At 39.2% G+C, this 22,184-nt stretch overlaps 1 long non-coding RNA gene across 5 annotated transcripts in view; it reads right to left on the reverse strand.

Moving 5' to 3' along the window:
- The window catches only part of LOC145990038 (uncharacterized), a 38,994-nt gene that overhangs the window by 1,026 nt on the left and 15,784 nt on the right, over positions 1-22,184 (reverse strand). For 4 of the 5 annotated variants that reach the window (XR_014441922.1, XR_014441921.1, XR_014441920.1 and 1 more), the window contains exon 2: positions 21,522-21,751. This is a non-coding gene — a long non-coding RNA (uncharacterized LOC145990038). Of the gene's footprint in view, positions 1-9,269; positions 9,646-21,521; positions 21,752-22,184 lie in introns of those variants that run through there. The other variant, XR_014441923.1, reaches the window with a different exon arrangement.

Genomic DNA, 22,184 nt, shown 5'->3' on the forward strand with positions numbered 1-22,184 from the left:
TTTTAAAAGAGTCCTCGTCCGTAGCTGAGCGGGTTAAGGCGTTCACTCGTCTTGAGATCGTTCGCTGCGGGACGGCGTAGGTTCGAATCCGGCTCCGGTCGGAATTTATTCGGCCAACCCACCATCGTGAGGAAATTGGGGAGCTTCGAGTGAGTGAGTGAGCGTAATCCGGTCACGGAGACCTACTGTAACGGCTGGGGATACGTCGGGCTGACCCCCCGACTATTCCACTACTGGTTGAAGATCTCCACGCTTAGAGGTGACGAAGGAAAGCGTGTGAGGGAGACCGGCAGTCGGTAGGTATGCCTAGGCCCTTCATGGGCTGTTGCGCGACGGTTTTTTCTTTTTTTTATCTTTTAAAAGAAAATTCTTCTTCGCTTCTCCCACAATACAGTCTTTCCGTAAGATTCGCGTCATATCACAGATATTGAATATAATTTAATTCGTTCATGATGATGTGATGTGCAAGGTCCCGAATGATGAAATACAATATGTGCAGGGCTATTTAACGAAAACGGCCATAGGGGGAATCTGTATGTACTTCGCGTTTTGATAAAGTTATTATGAAGTTATGTACTACATATATTAGGACATTAACAAAATTGGTATATGTCAATTAGAAAAAAATATTAGTCGTGGTGTTCTATTTCATTTAAAGCAGATGTGCGTAATTTTTACATGTTGTTCTATTACAAATATTGTTGCATATTATAAATAATAATAATTGAACTCAATACACTAAACAGTAGCGAACCTACCAAATACAACTGAGAGTAAAAAATGGTACATGCTTATTTGAACCTTTTGTCGAAAAAGAGTTATGTCTTAGTGAGCTTTACTACAGGTAAGGATTAAGGAATATTTCTTCTTGTTACAGAGTAATAGTACATATTTGAAACAAGGATGAACACTTGTCCCAAGTGGCTAGGAGACGATCACACAATTTATTCTCGCTCCTGGTGCAGAAATGTCGAGCTGCGGTTCTGCTTTACACACTGTGGGAGATTATCGTAATGTACGGGGACACTCTGCACCCCCCCACACACACACATACACACAGGCACGTATCCAGAGGAGGGGCTTAGGGGGCTCGAGCCCCCCCCGAAAGTTTTAGGTTTACACTAGATAAAATGAGGTATTTTTTGTTTCTTGTGGTGTGAAATAAAATAATGTGACAATAATTTAAGGAAAGAAATAATTATCGAGGCAAGACGGAGAATGTTCCGTAACCCTGTTATTGATAATCGCACGTATCCAAGATGGGGCACAGGGGGCTCGACCCTATCCCCAGGAAATTTTTCACTTTACGTTAGATAAAATTAGGTTTTTGGCTTCTTAAATAATGTGAAAATAATGTAAGGAGAGAGATTATTATCGAGGCAAGACGGAGCATGTTTTATACCCCTGTTATTATTAATATCACGTAGCCAAGGTGGGGATGAGGTGGCTCGAGCCCCCCCCAGGAAATTTTTAAATTTACACTAGATAAAATTAGATTTTTGGCGTCTTGAATAATGTGAAGATAATAAATTTATAAATCTGAGAGAAATAATTATCGACACAAGACGGAGAGTGTTCTATAACCCTATTATTGTCAATAGCACGTATCCAAGGTGGGAATCAGGAGGCTTGAGCCCCCCTTCAGGATTTTTTTTCTGTTTACACTAGATAAAATTAGGATTTTGGCTTCTTGAATAATGTCATGATAATTTGGGAGAAATAATTATCGAGACAAGATGGAGAATGTTCTATAACCCTGTTATTGTTAATAGCACGTATCCAAGGTGGGGTTGATGTGGCTCGAGCCCCCCTCCCAGGATTTTTTTTTTATTTTACACTAGAAAAAATTAGGTTTTTGGCTTTTTGAATAATGTGACGATGATTTAAGGAGATAGACAAGTATCGAGGCAAGACGGAGAATGTTCTATAACCCTATTGTTGGTAATATTGCACGTACACTTTTCTTGCGCTTTCGGTGTTGATTCAGCGCACTTGAGGACTATGTAGAGACTTGTCAGCATTTGGAAGCTGCACAACAAAGGTAGAGCCACACGTAGGGCGATTCGTTGTAATTTTTAATCTCTGGAAGGCGGGAGAGGGTACGTTCTTGAATGAGAGAAGGAGTCAATTACTGGCGATATTAAAGAATCGTTTTATCTGTGGGACGTTCTACAATATAATGAGGATATAAATACGCCGATTCAATTTTTCGATTGATCTGTACAAAGAATCGGTTAATGAGATTTCAGAGGTAAGTGTGACAATTCATACAGTCGATTGGTGATCAGATCAGTCAGCGTTCTCTGATTGCTTTATAAGATATAGTGATTCGAAAATGAAGACATTGACGACAGCAGAACTTCCGGGGCCTCAGAGTAGTGCTAGCTCGGTTCGAGGGCCGAAGAGATCAAGGCATCTCTCTCTTTCTCTCTCTCTCTCTCTCTATAAAGTGAATATTTCATCAGTACCGGATATTAAAACAGAAATGAACTGCATAGATCAACTGAAAATCAAAGTTTTGAGTGATGATTTAGTTTTGCCAGAACTAAATTTCGTATATGCAGTCTGAGAATTTCATGATATAAAAAAATACTTTTGTTTAAGCCTACTGGGTTCGAAACACATTCAAACACTTAACTACCATAAAGAGACAGCCGAAAATTTTATGAATGTCGAGAAGAGAAAGCAAGAAGATGTTGCATATGTAGACATTTTAGGCGGAAATTGCAGGCTCTACCAGGACCCACATCAGGGCTCTACCAACTGAGCCACCTAGTCATCCTTGACTTCAACCGATTTTTCGTTAAAATGTCTATTTAGTACTTGTCCTGTGTATATCAAATCGTAAGGTGTTGCCTGTATAGTGAACAAGCACAGAAAATATAGGAGAGAGAAGAAAACTGAGGAGCATTATCACCGGTTGAGGAAAATTTTTTCTGTAGTCAACAAGAGCTACTACTTCGAGGTGACAATGACAGTGGCCTAATAAGGGAGATTTCACACCGTGTCGCCTGAAGATTAGGTTTGTGCGGCCTTTTGTGTCGCTACGGTGTGAAACGTTGCTGTTGATTGGCCAATTCCAATCGACATGTATCGCGTGTCCCTTCGGTCTGAAACCTTCTAAGTCTTGAGAACCCAAGTCACAAGGATGGAAAATTAGGGCCTTGTTAAGGTTAGGTGTGAAGGCAGGCAGACGACAGCACCCTAAAGGATCATATTCAAACCTGCAGGAAGAACGCATCTTACTTCAATCTCCAATGCGGAATGATAAGAACTTCTGGTGAGTTGATTTTAAAAAATGTGTCCGAGATAAAGAGAGGCGTGCCCAGGATTTTCGGAAGGGAGAGGGGTTACGCATACTATTTTTGGTAGTCAGTCCTGATTTTGCCATTTTTCCCCTGTCTTTGACGTTCCTCTTTTTTTTTCTTTTTTTTTTTTAAAAAAAAAAAGGAATACTGGGATTACCTCACCAACCCTCCCTTGGGCACGTCACTGGAGATAAATGAGTAAGCATTTGATCATACTGGGAGACGAAACATTAGATGTGTTGGGAACGGAAGGGTTTTCACTGTGCATTAATTGTTTCGTGATCCACCTCTATTCGATAAGACTTATTTTGTTTCGTGCCGATATATAACAAGACAGCGGAAGCTGTGACAGGCATTTTTGAACACTTGTGAGTGCTAAGGCCTGGATCTGAACAATTTGGTGGGTTTCGGCTTTTATAAGAGCTGAAAAAATGGGAGGACAAGACACGTTAGTGGTGTTCAGGCTCGAATCAGAGAGAAATATTCGAGAGCTGTCTGCGTCCAGTTCGCAACCCACAATTTGAATTTCGCGTTGTCGAGTGGATTGTCCATCCCGTGCATGTGTAACAGCTTCGTAAAAACACTCAAAGATACCATAGATGTTTTTATACCTGATGAGAAGAAATGGACAAACACACATACTGAGATGGTTCCGGCACACATTATTAATGCATGGAAAGAGAGGAGTCGAGTGGTAAAAAATGTTCCGATTTCACGTTCTGATTAAAATGATAGCCTTACAGTGGCGACGATTTAAGGGATAGTTGCTCCCCATTTTTAATTTTTCTGCTTCAAAATTATGGCATCTTAATGTTAAGCCTTGGCTACCAAGAGAAAGTAAACTTTCCTTGCAACGCCCTCCGCACCCCCCCCCCCCCCCGTTTTGGAACCCAATTGTCACCACTGGTCTTAAACATACAATTGTGAGGTTCTTACTATACCCCTTAAAAAAATGGTGTTGAGCCCCCCCGAAAGGAATTCCTGGATACGTGCCTGCATACACACACAAACAAATAAAATTGAAACCCTCTCTGCCCTTGCGAAAAATCTGGATCTGCCTGTGCCAATATGCTGCCATCTATTGATGAGAAGTGCGAACAGAGTGCTTCCTGATATTGTTCATAGATGGCAGTAAATGTCTGATTCATCTTGAGTATCAGGATAAATGTTTCGCGATGCAGCCAAGCAAAGTGGGTATCAGAATGTTACTGTCGGCCTTCGAATATTTAATATATGGTGTCCCAAAAGAAACGCAGGATTTAATGTAAGAATAAAAACATTTTATATATTTATTAGTTGGCAAAGCTACTACCAGGGAACTAATTTATATGTAAATACAAATGTATGTATGAATCTGAAATAAGTCATATGTTGTATTATCTTTGCGCATTATGGCATGTAGACTCGAAAAATTCAGTTTTTATTTTCCATATTTGTACATATATTTGGTTTTGGTTGATATTGTACATATTTTAGTTACTTCTACACATTATCTCCATATTTCAGAACATTTCTCAACATATACTCTATATTAGCGCAATAACTTGTGACCGAAAGAGTTGGGTTAGTTTCTTGCCAAATTTGAAATATATTCCCATTACATCTTGCGATATTAAATGCAGTTTTAGTCAATATAAATCCATTTTAAGAGACAACAGAAGGAATTTCACGTTTGAACACTTATAACAAAATTTTGTTATTCATTGTTTTGGAAACAGAAAATGAAGACACATTTTGTGTTGTTTTACAATTAATGCCAATGTAAGCGTACTGCATTTTATGTAGCATGTGTAGTGTCTTATACTATTTAAAATGTAAGTTTTTTTTACAATTTTAACTCCTATTTTGGCGAAAATAACAAACTATGTATTTACATATTAAGCACAATTTTACTACACATAAATCCGATCCCTGGATATTACATTATTTGAAAGGGTGTGGCCGTGCGGTCTAAGCCGCTATGCTTTGGATTCCGACTGCGGGACGGCGTGGGTTCGAGTCCGTCTGGCTTCAGTCTCTGGGTTCTCGGCCTGTGTGTAGGACCGGTGGCAACCCACCATCGTGAGGAAATTGGGGAGCTACGAGTGAGTAGCGTAACCCGGTCACGGATATCTCCTATAACGGCTGAGGGTTCGACGTGCTGACCTAACGTCACCCCATTACCGGTTGAAGATCTCCATACCTCTAGGTAGGATTGCGGGAGGGAGACTGGCAGTCGGGAGATAGGGCAAGGCCCTTCAAGGGCTGTCTAGGCACGGGTTATTTATTATTTGTTAAACATTGCGATTAAATGTAGAATAGGATATAGGCCAATTATACCTATGTGAGAAATGTCCTCCACCACGCATTTGACATACTAGATTTTTTTTTACAAAATTCTAAATCACTTTTTCACAAAACTACGGCTCAATGCCGTCGATAACTTAATTTCTCCTTTCTTATCTTTGCAGCATAAACTTTGGACTTAATGACTCCCCAGAGGTAAAACAATCGCGCGGTGTGAGGTCGCACAGTTGTTTTATTTGAGGCGCTTCCCCTACCGAAAATGTCAGGTAATTTGCCCACAGTCTCCGTACTTGTAATGAATTTAACGATCGTCAATCTCTCCTCCGTCGTGTTGTGCTCCATATTGAATTATTGACTAACCGCAAGGTTTTTACTACAACATGTGATCTCGCAGAACGCTGCCAACCCTGGGAAAAAATGGCGCACAATTTAAATCCTGCGTTAATTTTGGAACACCACAGTGGCGTACGCAAGGGTGGGGTTACCGGGATTAAACCCCCCCTTGAGCTTTTGAAATATTATGGAAAATACTGTAGAAAAAAAATTAAAATGGCTAATTTATCACAGTCAAAGATCTGCGACAGTAATAATAATAATAATAATAAAAATAATAATAATAAAAATTTGAATTATTATTCCCATGCAGCATGAAGAAAAACACAACATTCCAAACACAAACTAAGCGGCCGCAAAGTTCAATTTTGCAATTTTTTTTTTGCAAAAAGTCACGCAGTGACTCTCGCGAGAATTGTGAAAATTCCTTGCTTCGTCGCAGTGTAAAGTAAAAGTAAAAAGTAAAAGTAAAGTGTTCCCCTGTGCTTAGCACCACGCCCTTAAGGCGTATAGGGAGTGTGGGGGTAACGCCCCACACTTTCTTGATCCGGTCGTGAGTGGGGGTGATGTGATCAGCACCATGCCCCGGACCGCCTTTACCCCCCCAGGTTTCCCCAGGTACCCATGTTATTCGACGCTCGGTGGGCGCCGGGGCCGCTGCTTCGTCGCAGTGTGCTGGCCTTATTGCAAATGTTCTTCCCGGTACTGATTTCACATGCCCTTGTGAACTCTCAAGTGATGCTGAGTCTACATCCACATTATTAAATAATGTTGAAGAAGTGCTTTGTGAATCATCTAGAAGTGATAAATGTGTTGGAATGTCTATAAACTTACTTTTCAACGAAAACATAGACTCAGTGGAATTTAGCAACATGTATTCTCGCGCTTCATCATCATCCTGGGCGAGTTCCATAGGTAAAGGTAATGTAAATTCCCCCGTGCATATAACACCGTGCCATGAAGGCACACGTAGTGGTGTGGTGGGCCCCAAAGATTCTCGATCTCGAACTATTTTGCAGGTGATGTGATCAGCACCATGCTCCGGCAGCCTTCATCCCCCAGGGTTGCTCTCAGGTACCCATTGCTATGAGGCTGGGTACGGAGACAAGGCTGGATAAATTCCAACCAATTCCGGGAATCGAACCTGGATATCCCACGAAGTTGTCAGACTAGACCAGCGCGGCTCCTTGAATGAGTTTCATATTTCGATTGTTTCAATAAATTTAATATATTTGCTTGTTTTTATGGATTTTCTTCACACTTAAAATGTCTCACTTATCATATACAAATAACCGTTGACTAGACAATTATTTTGTAACAAAGAAACAAAAGAAATGTAATTTGGTTCTATTTCTTTCATAAATAGCAGCTGCATTAGTAGTAATTAAACTAATTAATTAATTAATTAATTATAAGAATTATTATTATTAATAATAATTAATTAAAGTATAATAAAACAATGGTAATGTGAATTTGTAGAAAGTTTTCGAAATAACACCCCCTTTGATGAAACCCTGCGTACGCTACTGGAACACCATTTATATTGAATACAATATATAGCCTACATATATAATTTATAAGCCATATCAAGTTCCTAAGTTACACACAAAGACACACAAATTTGTGCCCATCCCCACCCCTAAACGCATCTAGTTACGTCCTTAAGAATCCCACTCTCCAACTAGAAATTCATGAATGCCACATTGTCTACACACTTTTGCCATGGTCTGTTACCTGCTGGTGTGCCTAACTAAAAGTCCCAAACTGGACGACAATTTCCTTGAGGATCAAAGGAAAAGTTTTCGGGACAACTCCCAGGAACGTCTATGATATGTTTTGTCACTGTCGGTTTACTGTAGGAACTCAGATCTAGTTGGAGAGCACCGCCAGTTGATCTATGTCCATGAAAAATATCTAGAAATCCTTCCTCTTGATGAAACGTATGATCTGCAACTGTTGCCAGATCACTAAACGCGAAACCACTGAATACGAGGAACACAACACTAAATGTCACACAAACAAATGTAGCCATGGTGGATAGAAATTAGAAGTGTTGTACTGTACAGTGCTATCTTTGAAATGTAAAGTTTATTTTTTTACTTGCAGACTTGTGAATTAATTCTACCTGCCACTGTAGTTAGACCTTCCACAAATAGCTTACTAAAAACTGTCCTTTAAAAAAATGTGTCCTCACGTAACTGTAAATATCCAATTAGTTTCCCATCGAGTGATAAAGCTATACAGAATGACTTTTTAAACACAGAGATAACTAAGATAAAGTTGGTACTTATTTGTCAGCATAATTTAAGCGAGAGAATTTTTTTAAAAAGTAAAATGGCATGCCCATGTAGTATAAGCACGTGTCATTACGAGTATTTTAGTCCCTTAAGAGCTGTAAAGCCAAGGGTTATTATTTTGACTAAATTAACATCGAAAGCACAAATCCTTACAAGTAGTTTTCAAGTAATTTTAATAAATTATTATTCATGGCGTGGAATGTATGTGATAAAAATATACATGTAATGATAATTCACAATTGTCAATTGTTTACTTAACTAACTAACTCTCTAGCCTTCTTAAACCCGAAGGTTTGTGGCTGCAGCAACACAAGCCTTCCATCTGTCCCTATCCTGGGCAAGATCAATCCCATCTTTTCCACCCTTACCGATTTCCCTTAGGTCCATCTCAACGTTATCCCTCCATCTTCGTCTTGCTTTCCTACTGGTCTCTTACCATTAGGTTTCCCAACAAGAATCCTGTAAACTCTTCTTTCCTCATTCCTGCCACATGGCCTGCCCACCTAAGTCTTCTTCATTTAATTATACTAAAAATATATGGACAGGAATACATTATGTAACCTTCTCCACTCACCTGTCTCCTCATCCCTTTTAGGTCCAAATACTTTCCTAAGGATTTTATTTTCAAAATTCTTAATTTATGTTCCTCTTTTATGTAAGGGACTAAGTTTCACATCCATATACCGGTAATACTACATGCAAAATTACTGTTTTGTATATTTTAACTTTTAGTTCAATTGTTTACTTAATATTTCATAATTCAGTAAAATATTGATGACAATAAAGTTCTATTAGTTTGTAACAATAGGGGCAAGTAACTGGCGAGCGACTATTTTTAGCTGTTTCTGATACACTACTACACGGAGAATGGCGTAATAATTACACAGCCTATATTGCAGTTCCAACTTGTTCCTCTATGTTACGTGATAACATGAAACTACAGCCAAAACATGCAAAAATTTGGAGGAAAATACTTGTACGCAAATCCTGCTTATAGACCAGCAAACGCTTGGAAAACAGATAACAAAAGAGAAACTGTAGTTACCTAGAAGTACAACAGTCCATGGCTTCTAACGCCAAATTTCACGGCAGTTTCCTTGTGGATCGAGTTGAGTTCCATCGGGACAGCCTTGATTTGGCACATCGATTATATTCACAACTGAAGGCTTTGAATCTACGACAGTTTTTTTCGTTGTGTGGACAGAAACTGCAGGTTTTAGCAGTAAAGGCTTCTGGGTCTCTTTCACAGAGGCTTTGATGTTCCCTTGTTCGGTTGTGTCAGCGCATATTGACGAGTAGAATGAACAAAATAGCAGAAAGGAGACGAAAAATATTGCAGAAACTTTAAAACCTGCCATCTTCTTACTACGATGCTTACGGCTGTATGCCTAACACACACTTTTCCTTTCTGTACATCACATCGTAACGTATAACGCAGCAAATATTGATACAAGTTTAAGGACTAGGGTTGCCAGATCTCCTATTTTTACAGGACGTCTTGTATCTGTTTTTTTAATGCCCTGTAAAAGATTATATTATATATTCTTTAACGTAATACATAATATAATGGGTAAAGGAATATATCACATATATATCACTGCTGTGCATTAGTGTATATAAGCTAGGTTATACACTTCCGTTCAGTGTGTTCTGTATTCGGCAAAGGTGAGACATGGCAACCCTAAGAAGGACATCAAGAAAGTTACACAATACGTAGATTTACCAAAAAAGAGCGCTTAGTAAATACAGTAGGCTAAGTGCAACAGAAAAAAACCTTCGATTGCGAATGCAATCGTGCAAAAGTAAGGTAAAAAAAAATAAAGGAATCAGCTTGCAACATATGACCACAGATGACGCACTAGTTGTGGCACTATTTACAAATAAGTGACGCAAGAACGTGTTTATATAATGGGTTCTGGCGTGAAAATAATCATTTGTATACACACACTTCAATATCGAGAGCCCTGCCTAGCGGATGTGAGGTCTGGGACAAATAACGTGTTGATAATGTTCGGATTGATTCAGTCTTGTATAATTATAATAAAATGGTGTGTTTAATAAAAAAATAATTTGTGTTCTATTAATGGATGAATAGTGTACGAATATTTTACCGTTTTCCTACCGAAAACTAAAGGTCAGTTGCAACCTTGAATCTGCGAAACATGACTGTAAACACACTAGATATGCGTAAATTGTCTTTTTTGTCCCACACGCGTTGTAGCACATACACCAGTGGCGTCTCGTGGCCTCAAATTTGGCCGGGGCTTATTTTTTAAAGAATTTAAAATATAATGACAATTCACATGAATTACAAAAAATAGGTATTTTTTTCTTCTAGACTACAAAACTGGACTTACTTTTTTGAAAGAATTTAAAATGTAATGACAATTCACATGATTACAAAAGAAACCGGTATTGTTGTGAAACATACCTTTCTACGAACGTTGACTCCTGTTCTTCTGCTCAGCAAATTTTGTTATTACTTTTTCGTTGAAGCCCTCTATGTTTGAAATGTATTCTATCTCTATTGTAAGCAAGTGCCAAGGCATTTGGTCTGTCTTGTCCCATTACATTTCTTAAGCAGGTTTTAATACGCTTCAATGTGCTGAAACATCGTTCAGATTCAGCTGTTGCCACTGGAGTTATTAAAACTATGTTTGTCATTTTTACTGTTTCTGAAAAGGTACCCTCTAAATAATTTTAAATAAAAAATGAATGCAATCTACTGATAGAGTTTATGTTTTTCAACTCTTCACTACAATAAAGAACACGAAGTTCCCTCTTTAGTTTTCCCTCTTCTATGAAGGGATAATAAATCTGGGAAGATGCCTCTGTTTAAAGATTGTTCTCTTTCATTATGTCCTCGCAGAGCAAGTTCATGTCGACCACAGAATTTTAAGCAATCGATAATTCTATTTAATATATACGTATTTTTCCGGAAAAATTCATTGTGTCTTGTAATTGACAGCCTATGTCCTTCATCAATTTGTGTTCGAACATCAAACCTGCCAAACTCACTCAAACATAGCGAATGAAAGCCACCAAAACACTACAGAACAACACGCGAGATCGAACGCGACGCATTGGAACTAGCCCCGAATCAGCACTCAAATCCATTGCACTCTCCCCTCCTCTCTCTGCTAGCATGTGACCTTCACTGTAGCGTAGGTGGGTATAGGCCACGCCTTCCTTTGCGACATGCACCGGAAAACGATAATTTACATCAATGCCGCTAGGAGCGCTGTCGTATCCATTGCAACAGATGATGAATTCACGTGGGTAAAAATCGCCTTTTAAAAGACGGTGTGATAGTTATGCATTATGGTGATTGATAATTACGTGAATACGTCCGTTTTTCTTTAGGGGCTAAGCCCCGGAAGCCCCAAGGGACGAGACGCCACTGACATACACACTGAACATTTTGTGGGTTGGCCTTCTCGCACACACTTAGATCACTAAACTCTGTGTTTTTATGCACCACATGACATAAGGTCCCTTCATAATATCAGTAACCATCCAGTTATCCACATAGTCGCGATTAAACCACAAGAAAAAAAACATGTTAAATAACCTTTAAAATTATTTAAAAAATCAATCACTGTTCCCATTTTAGTTCGAAGATAACATAAGCAGTAAATTAGCTTCAGTAACAAATATTGTATTTTAAAATTGTATTGTTTATTTAAGTATCCAGATTCAGTAATCCTCCCCCTCAAAATACTTTGGCGCAGCGACCATCATGATATACCACCTTTAGCCCTTTTTGTGGCGACCACTTACATACCAGGTGGCCAGAATTAAAGTTACCCAACTCAGAGCCCTCTATAGCCTGTTTGAGACATCGTAGAACTCTGAAATTTTGTGAATCCACTATGCAGACCATGGGGAAGAGACTGGCGATAAAAAAGTTCAATTTTCCGCCACCAGGTTGAAATGTGACGCTGTACTTCCATGATGGGTTGTACAAATAATCACGTAAAGTGATTTAGCTGAGTTATTAATTAGAAATACATTTGTTAGTGGCTGGAAGTGCGAGAAAATAATCTCTCGTTTATTGCAAGATTGCAAGGTAAAGGCAAATCCATAACCAATTGGAGCAGTTTACGTCATTATTACAACCCATCATGGAAGTACAGCGCCACATTTCAACCCGGTGGCGGAAAATTGAACTATTTTGTTTTTATCGCCATCCTCTTCCCCATGGTCTGCGTAGAGGATTCACCAAATTTCAGAGTTCTACCATGTCTCAAACAGGCTACAGAGGGATCTGAGTTGGGTAACTTTAATTCTGGTCACCCGGTATCTCAACACAATGAGACTTTGGCATTGTTTACTAATAAACCAAAATTTTCTAACTTCTATGAGTCTGTACATAATGTTGTATTTCGTTTCTTGCAATGGTTTACCAACACAATATGATATTTATGGCCCACTCATCATTTTCGTCAATGTACGTAAGTGAAAGCAGTAAAATGTCCAACAGGACCAGTGATCCTTATCTTGTGCTTAAACAAGTTAAGCCTGTTTCGGGTCGTCCTACGTGTAGTTTTAAATCGTGACGGTATACAGGGTGTATCCGTGACCGTGATTCAAACATTCAGGGTGGATGGAGACTGACCCAAGTACCAATATGAGATAAGGAAACCCGCTCCGGAAACGCAACATTAAAAAGTTATGAGCCAAAACTATTTGGGACATTATATGACAGTGGAGTAAGACTACTGAAAGATGCGGCTTGTAGATTTAATATGGACGTTACTACAGTTCACCGTAGTATTCTGTGACGAAAACGTTACAGAAATTGTTCAAAATGGCGTCCCCAGCTTCGCAAGAAGCTCCGTCGTTCGCTCTGGAGTCGTACTGACGATACAGCAAGGATTCTTGCCAACAGGTCCTCCTCACTCAAACGGTTGACGATTGGCAAGAATCCTTGCTGCCTGTGATATGGTCAGAACGACTCCAGGGACGTTCTAGCGAATGCGACAGAGCTTCTTGCAATGCTGTCGTGCCTGCATCAATGCTGGGGCAGCCATTTTGAACACCTACTGTAACGTTTTCGTCGTAGAGTGCAACGGTACACTGTTGTAACATCTGTATTAAATCTGTTAGCCGCATCTTTCACTTGTCTTATTCCAGTGTCGTTTCCGTGACTTCCTCCCTGTTGAATGCAAACTAAGACTCATTCAAGCATTAATATACCCATTCTTTGACTATTGTGATAATGTTCACGGCCCTCAACTCTCTCAAAAGCTCAGTGTAAAAATACAAATGGTGCAAAATGCCTGCATCAGATACATTTTTCAACTAAAAATATCCGATCATATTCTTCCGATTTTAAATAACAATCAGGTTCTTACTATGGAAAACAGAAGGAAAATGCACTATCTCTGTTTCGTCCGCGGTATATTAGCAGAAGGTAAACCGCAGCATATGTTCGAAAAAGTGCATTCTCGTAACGATATCCATGAATATGCTACCCGCAAGCGGAACAATTTCGATTTACCCCATCATTCAACCACGGCCTACAAATCATCTTTCTCCTTTTCGTCTCCCAAAGCATGGAATGCATTGCGTGCAAACATTGCATGCATAAGAATACCGTAAATTTCAGAGGTAAAGTAAAATATATACTGTTAATGGAACAATGGCAGAGTCGCGGTACATATTGAAGGTTGTAATGACCCCGAGTTTGCCATTACTTCGTGGTTTTATATTATTATTATTATATTTTATATTGTTATTATTAGTATTATACAGTTAATAATTCATATATATATTCATAAATATATTAATGCCTTCAGCCAAATATGACCGCCTTTATAATCAAAATTATACACATATCTACAAGTATGAATAGCGGCAAATTTAAGCAATTTACATAGTTTCAACATTAATCGTTTGATTTGCTTTTAAATGTTCTAAAGATTGTTGTAAGTTTCATTTTAATCAAGTTAGTGAAGCCTAAGTTAATAATTTCTGAGTTAAATTCCCTATATCTATTTGTTGTTTCATGTTTCTGGCAAACGCCATTCGTTTCTCTTATATTTTGAAAGCCATTGTTGATTTATTTAAACTCTTGTGGTGTGAGAAGATCACGCGCTTTTCATTGCATTGTTGCCACCACATACCTAAATTCACTGTGCCAGATTACTGTACATTTCTAATATATTACTGTTTGCTTATCAGCTTAATAGTATTAAAAGGTTATTATGTCTGGTAACACTGTGTAACTGAGGAGGTGTTTTCGCCTTCCAGAGAAAAACGGTTAGTAGTCGCGCGGAGAGATTTGAAGTAGCAAGAGGTGCTTCGCGTTACGGGAAAGATAGGCTTACGCATCTCGTGCTGTACCGTTCAAAAGTATTTGAATTGTAATTTTTAGTCTTATATGATATACGTGCGTGTCTATAATAAACGTAAAGTTGAACATATTGCGGTTTTTCTTTATTTCGAAAGTGTATTTCGTACTTGTGGATACCTGCATCAGGAGGACAACCTCGTGGGTTGTCATTGGACTTCACCTGTGGATCCAAGGGGAAGGAACGCAGTATCTCAACCCGATCCCTGGGATTATCCAGCATGCTCTGCTGAGCTTATAAGGTAAGTGTACTTGTGAAGTGCACCGCTACGCGGGACGTAGCAAGGTATCAAGTCACTACATGAAATTGTATTTTTATTATTATGTATTACTTTTGTCTTTTATTGTAACTTATTATTTTGTCTTTTGTATTTGTAGTTAATCATTTTGTGTATTCATTTAATTTTGTGTATCTCTTACAAGTATATATGTATTATTTTACTTGTAGCTCACTGCTCCACATGCAGTTTATTATATATGCAACATTACATTGACAATGGTTAGGTGGCAGAGCAGCCTATAGGCTGAACCTCGCCCGCTTAATAAAGAAATTTATTATTATTATTATAAAGCCCCATAATATTATTTCTCAACTTTTTAATGGTGCGTTTCCAGACCGGGATTCCTTATCTCTTTATAGCTTGGGTCGGTCTCCATCCACCCTGCAAGTTTGAATCAAGGTCACGGATACACCCTGTACACTAGACTCTCATGTGGAATGTGAGCGTGCACACACCAGAAAGATCCGATTTGCAGAGCGGTCAGTGGAAGTCGGAAAGTCAGGAACTAAGAAGTGTCTTATTATTTATCCAAGGCAATTCATATCATTATCTATTATTAATATTAAAACGATAGAAGTCAGGAGTGCATGTATGTATTAAGTTAATACATTTCTTCTGTGAGTGAAAAGTAGTACAGATAACTATGCAATTATACGTTGTTAAAATCATTATTTAATGATACAGATGATACCATATTTTATCTGCGTCATGCATCTTTTAATATTTTCTTCGTAATATGTATTAAGTATTTTATATTATTTTTCAATATTTCCAAATCAAGTCACATTAACCTTTTTTATATATTAGATTAAATTTGTTTCCATGATAATGCTTTATTTCTCTCCAAGGAGATTTTTTTGCGCAATTATTTCTATAATTTGCAACGTGGGCCATATTGGGAACACCCTGTTCCCAACAGGCCTACTTGTCACTTCTCGATTTTTCCCTTATGGCACCTGTATATGACATGTATACATAGGTTGCTATTTATGTATCCGGAACTGGCAACACTAATGTCGCTAGGTAACATCTAATATATCCATCGTAAAGTTGAACATTTCTATGATATATGTATCCGGAACGTTGTGCTTACGGATGCTATGTTTGTCTGTTACAGGGACTTGAAAATTTCATCGGAGGCCAACAATGGAATTAACTCGAGAACATTTTCGAGCAATGATTTTCTACGACTTTCGACGTGGATTACCTCAACAACAGTGCATCGATCAACTCACTTCGACGTTTGGCGATGAAGCACCACCTAAAAGCACTGTATATCACTGGTTTAGTGAATACAATCGTGGCCGTCGTTCGCTAACGGACGAATCTAAAGAAGGCCGTCCAAAATCGGTTGTTGTGCCAGAAAACATTGATGCTGTGCGAGAACTGATAATGCAAGATCGTCATATGACATATCGTGAGATTGAGGCATCCCTGGGCATTAGTATGACTAGCATACATAAGATATTGCATGAATATTTAGCCGTGAAGAAGATTTGTTCGCGTTGGATCCCGCATAATTTGACAATCGCTCATAAAAAGGCTCGTGTCGATTGGTGCAAACAAATACTCACAAAATACAATCGTGGTGCTTCAAAAGCCGTGTATAACATCTACACAGGTGACGAATCTTGGATCTATGCATATGAGCCCGAAAGCAAACAGCAGTCGACGGTGTGGGTGTTCCAAGATGACCCAAACCCAACAAAAGTTGTTCGTGCAAGAAGCACTTCGAAGCAAATGGTCGCCTGTTTTTTTTTTTTTGGGAAAAATGGACATGTGGCTACAGTACCACTAGAGAATCGTAGAACCGTCAATTCTGAATGGTACACAACCATTTGTTTGCCAGAAGTCTTTGGGAAAATCAGAAAAACAACCAGCGACGCAGGATCATTCTTCACCATGACAATGCAAGTTGTCACACATCGGTCTAAACAACTCAGTATTTGACCGGTGAAAACATTGAATTCATGGGTCATCCGCCGTATAGCCCTGATTTAGCACCCAATGATTTCTTTTTGTTCCCGTACGTGAAGAATAAGCTTATAACGATCAAATCTTAGTAACTATCAGGTAAATAAATTAATCGCCGTAATAAGCAATAACAAGCATTGGATGGTGGCTGTTCACCGAGATTTGGACTGCGGAGTACGGAGGACAAGCCTGTTTCCCGAGCGAAGAGGCCGATCCTCGGGTAAAAGAAACATAAAAATACAACTTCGGAACCAATGATCGGATTCGATTGAAATTTAAGACATCAGTATTAGATTCTAATCGGGAAAATCCCAAATACAAAATATGATAGGAGGTGAATTAAGGGAGATATTAAAGGTTAAACAACGAGAGTGGATAACAATAACTACAGACTCCCTGGCGCTCTCTTCGGAGCGACCGTGCGGGACACAATGGGTCCGGTTTAAGGGTAACCTCCCTTCGAGGTGCCGCTGGAGAAGGGTCAAGGAACTCAAATTACACGGGCGAAGATAGCAGGATAAGATGCCACGATTTGAGGACGAGTTAACAAGGCTTAGACAGACAGGGTATCTTAACGAACATTTTGAAAGCCAGATAAATAGACAAGCGGAGAAGCGGAAGACACAGTTTTGCCTTGACAGTTTCATCGCTGACAACCGCTCGGGAACCAGCAGCGTGAAAGTACCCGCCTCGTGCGTCGGACCGATCCGTGTTGTGTTTATTTCGCACGGGATTGTTTACTAACACGATGGAGTAGAGACAGCGAAAGGCCCCGCTGGGGGGCGTTCGACCGACCTACCTACCTTGAAGATGCTGAGATCCAATCTTATCGCCCGGAAGCCATCTAAATCATCACGCCGCCAAGCATCCACATCTCCAGCACGATTACTTCAATCAGAGCCGACAAAGGTAAGCCGTGAATGGAACGTGAAAATGGATAAGCTTCGTTCGCCCCGTCGTAACATCCAATGAACTTGCTTAATTACGTAAAATTACCAAGTGACATTGCTTATTACGGTGATTAAATTGTACCAACGATAATTTTATCATGTAAAACCGTACAACTTTCAGTTATTCATTTATCCAAAGTACTTAACGTTCAGATTGTACGACGCTATAAATTGTCTATATAATTATATAACAGTGATCCAAGTTAACCTCAAAAGTAACAATATAAAGATTTAACATTCAATTACAACAACATAAAAGGAGTAGTGTTTTTCGTACATTTTTAAGCTCCTACCGGAACTTAGGTTTCCCGGAAAGGGAAAAGTAAATGTAAAATTAAGAAAAGTTTTAATCAATGTTGCTATCTTTAAACATCACGCCGAACTACTTTTGTATTAATTAACCCTGTTTTTTGGAAAGCCGAGATACGAATGCGTGAGTCAGTGGCGTATGCTGGTTTTAACTAGTGGGTAATCTCAGACACTTGATTCATCCACCCACTCCTGAAGTCTCCCTGCAAATTTACCTCAACATTCATGCAGGATTTACGAATGTATGTGTGAAAAATGTTACCTTATTGTTGCGACCACTGTCGAATAATTGTTGTGATTGCACTTGCAGTTAATCTACGTTTAGAATTTCAAACAATAAAACAAGATAATATAATAAATCTATAAGAAAAAACCTGTAACAAAGAACATGAAAGGAATTCGGTAGTGAAATAGAAACCCTCAATATTAATTGAAGTGTAAAATTCAAGTTACCCCAGTACCCAGTTACTCGTGCATTCCTGATTTTTGTTTTTATACACGGAAGTTTGAGTTCAAGACCTGTGGTACAAGAGATTCTACTGGCCTACCTACATTAACTATTTGCAAAATAATAATAATAATAATAATAATCCTTTGCGCAACAGCCCATGAAGGGCCTGGGCATACCTACCGACTGCCGGTCTCCCTCCCACACTTTCCTTCGTCACCTCTAAGCGTGGAGATCTGCAACCAGTACTGGAATAGTCGGGGGGTCGGCCCGACGTATCCCCAGCCGTTATAGTAGGTCGTCTCGACCGGATTACGTTCACTCACTCGGAGCTCCACAATTTCCTCACGATGGTGGGTTGCCACCGGCCCTATACGTAGGCCAAATAAATTCCGACCAGAGCCGGATTCGAACCTACGCCGTCCCGCAGCGAACGATCTCAAGACGAGTGAACGCCTTAACCCGCTCGTTCCAAATATTTTCACACGAAAATATTATATTATATCCATTGCCTTTAACTTTAAACACAGCACTAGCACGAATACTAAACCACTAACAGCTAAACAAATATTAAATTCTCGAATCGCTACAACACGCATTCAATTCCCTGCGCCAATCTTCTATTGTGGTTCCTTACTGCTTGACACAGACTTCATATTCCCTGCGATGCGCGAGGTTCTATAAGTTGGAATCATTGCGTTTTTTGTTTATATATTTTACATTCAAACATCTTTTATCATTATGATTATTATTAATCTAGAGAGGGGGAGAAGCAACTTAAATTACCTAATATATGTGTACGTATATATATAATTTATTTCTGATATCTTTCCCTTTTAAAAATTATTCATTTCTGTGAAAGAAATACTCTCACTGGTTTTGAAGGCTACAAAGAAAGTAATCACGCATTTTAAAATACAAAAATGAATAAAAGTAAGCATATAAATAGTTTAATTACTTCATTAATCGATTTATTAAATTGTTATTTGACGTCGCTTTTCTGCCACTTTTGGCTAATCACTACGAGTGATGATATGAAATTGATGAAGGGACATTTACAAAGAGCACCCATGCCCAGCCCGGTATTCGAACTCTGGAGCTCTGACGTCGTAGGGAGCTGTGGCAACCACTCCGCCACAGAGGTCGGTGTAATTTCTTGAATTTCTAGTTAAAAGTTTAATTTATTTAATTATCGTCATCTTCAATATTAAAGCTTTTTTTTTCCTATGACAATATCTGTTGAAATAGCAGATATCAGGAAGACAGAAGCAAATGTAAAATGAGAATTAACATAGAATTGGTTCACAAATGTTGTTCACATTTCCCTGTTTCTCGCGCACTTTCAGATGTATTTTCTCTACTTTCCTTTTCAGTACGTAATTTGCGAACCCAGAATTCTGTTTCCTGAGAAATTTCCCTGTCCTAAACAACACAGCTCCTACGATACAAAGGCCACCGGGGAAGAATGGCAGAAGAGGGTGCCAGCTGAGGGAACGGCAAAGGCTCTGGGGTGGAGAATGCGACCGATGGGCTCTCTCCAGAAGGAGCTTACCCTTGCCAGGGAATAACCGTGCCTGAGAAGCAGTGTTTCCTTGCCCTCCCGTCAAGGGATTTAAAGGGAGCCGGTGGAATCTCACCGTGACGTCACCAGATTCCACCAGCTGGAGAAAGTGGCTGAAAGCCTCTCGGACATTCAGCGGCAAACGTTTGAAAAACATTCGCGCGCTGGAAGTAAAGAAATATGCGAATCAAAGATTGGTTCGGAAGAATATTGCGAAGAAATAAAAAACAACTTTTTTCAAAAATTATAGTCGGGTCATCTCCGATTACCTAGGTGACCCAGAGTATACGCCGCTGGCGTAAGTGAATGTAAGAATGAAAGGGGCATTAATGTAAGTGTTTTATGCATGTGCTCTTATATAGCAATTACATCATATATAGAACTAACCCTGTGGTGTGTAATTTGTTCTACCACTTTTAATCTCTTGGGCTCCAACTGATGGCACTTACCCTGGCACAAAAGGTAAATATGTTATTAATGATTGCCTTTTGTTTATTTGTTTAATTGTTTCTTGTTGGTTTGCATTACCCATGTAATGTAGAGCCAGAACGTCGTCAGGCACATTAAATAAGGTAGACGTCGTTACAAGCTACGTGGTCAACGATTTTCGACGCCAGAAGAAGCGATTGATGAGTTCAAAATGCATGTTTTCGAGATATCTCAATCACAATGGACAAAGTGCTATGAGAATTGGTTCAAACATACGCAAAAGTGCATCGATCATCATGGACAATATTTTGAAAAACAATAAAACCATTTTCGATGATACATTTTTTTTGTTTGTTATTCCGGACACATAAATAGCAACCCTCGTACAAACGAGTATTTTTTTTTCATTATTCCCAATTAAACACTCTAAATGATGGCATAGCCATTGCTGGGAAAAACGGATTTAAAGTTGGTAAAAAAAAATTCAAAGCTTAGGTGGACCATATTCTGGTCACCTACTTGGTTAGGAAAAATCGCAACAAAAGGTTGTTTGTAAAAGTGCATTTGTTTATCATTCATTGCACAAGGATTTGGAGATACGTGTGATTCGCCAAATACATATATATCTATCTTTGAGTAAGAATAAACAAAAGTTGGAAGAAAAAAACACCATCATGCGATGATCGTGGCTGCCTCTTTGCCCCCGTCTTCCTTGTCAACTTCCGTTATCTCAGAAATTACAAGAGTTAAGGAAAGGTTAGTGAACTGATAGGCCTATTAAATAATGGTGTCTCCCTCCAGGCACATCAAGATGCTAACAGTCACGAAAATTGTTTGCTGAGAGCTCAAAACGTGGCCCTCCCAAGGCCGGACTGAAACTGCCAAGAGGGCGGGTGGCAATTTGCCTTAAAAGGGCACCCAAGAAGGTCGAAACCAAAATTCCTGTAAAAATGGACGATATATTTTCTATAGCTCATGCTTGCTTCTCACCTTAAAACTTAGTCCCAGTCTTCTCGACAGTTCCCCGAGGAATCGCACGTGTCTTCGCCGCAGGGGGTGAAATCCGGAGCGTCGATGATTTGCTCAAGGGGCGTCGTGGCTTCGGGGGTAACCACCGCTTCATCTGCTTGCTTCTCGTCGGGCGTCGTGTCGTCCTGTTTCGCTTCATTCTCACCAGATGGTGCCCCGTTCGCCTTTTGTTCTTCGTCGCTCATTGTCGCCTGTGTGAAAGACAGTGTAAAAAGGAGAAATATAGAAGTGCACGTGCATTACACACAGGCCCATAGACAGGATTTTATTTCGGGGCGGGAGGGGGGGGGGCTTATCCCTAATCAGCACGGGCGTAATTACGACCAAGGTTATAATTGTCATTTTACAATAATAACTATTATAGTCATTAAAATAAACCCTTTTTAATCCAAATTTATTGTTATTATTATTATTTTAATTATTATTATTTGCTGATCGAGCCACCGTATGTGTGAATATCCAACGAAACTGTTGTTTATTATTTTTCTTACATTTTGTGCAGTTAGTGTACTGAAATTCATAGTTATTGTGTCTTGTTATTAACTTTCACACATTCCGTTTATAAAAAGGCTTTAAAAGTTAGGGGTACATTTTACTCATAAAGTTTATATTGTGTGACCTGTC

This window comes from Lepisma saccharinum, chromosome 7, assembly GCF_977018435.1.
Source record: "Lepisma saccharinum chromosome 7, izLepSacc3.1, whole genome shotgun sequence".
NCBI lineage: Eukaryota > Metazoa > Arthropoda > Insecta > Zygentoma > Lepismatidae > Lepisma > Lepisma saccharinum.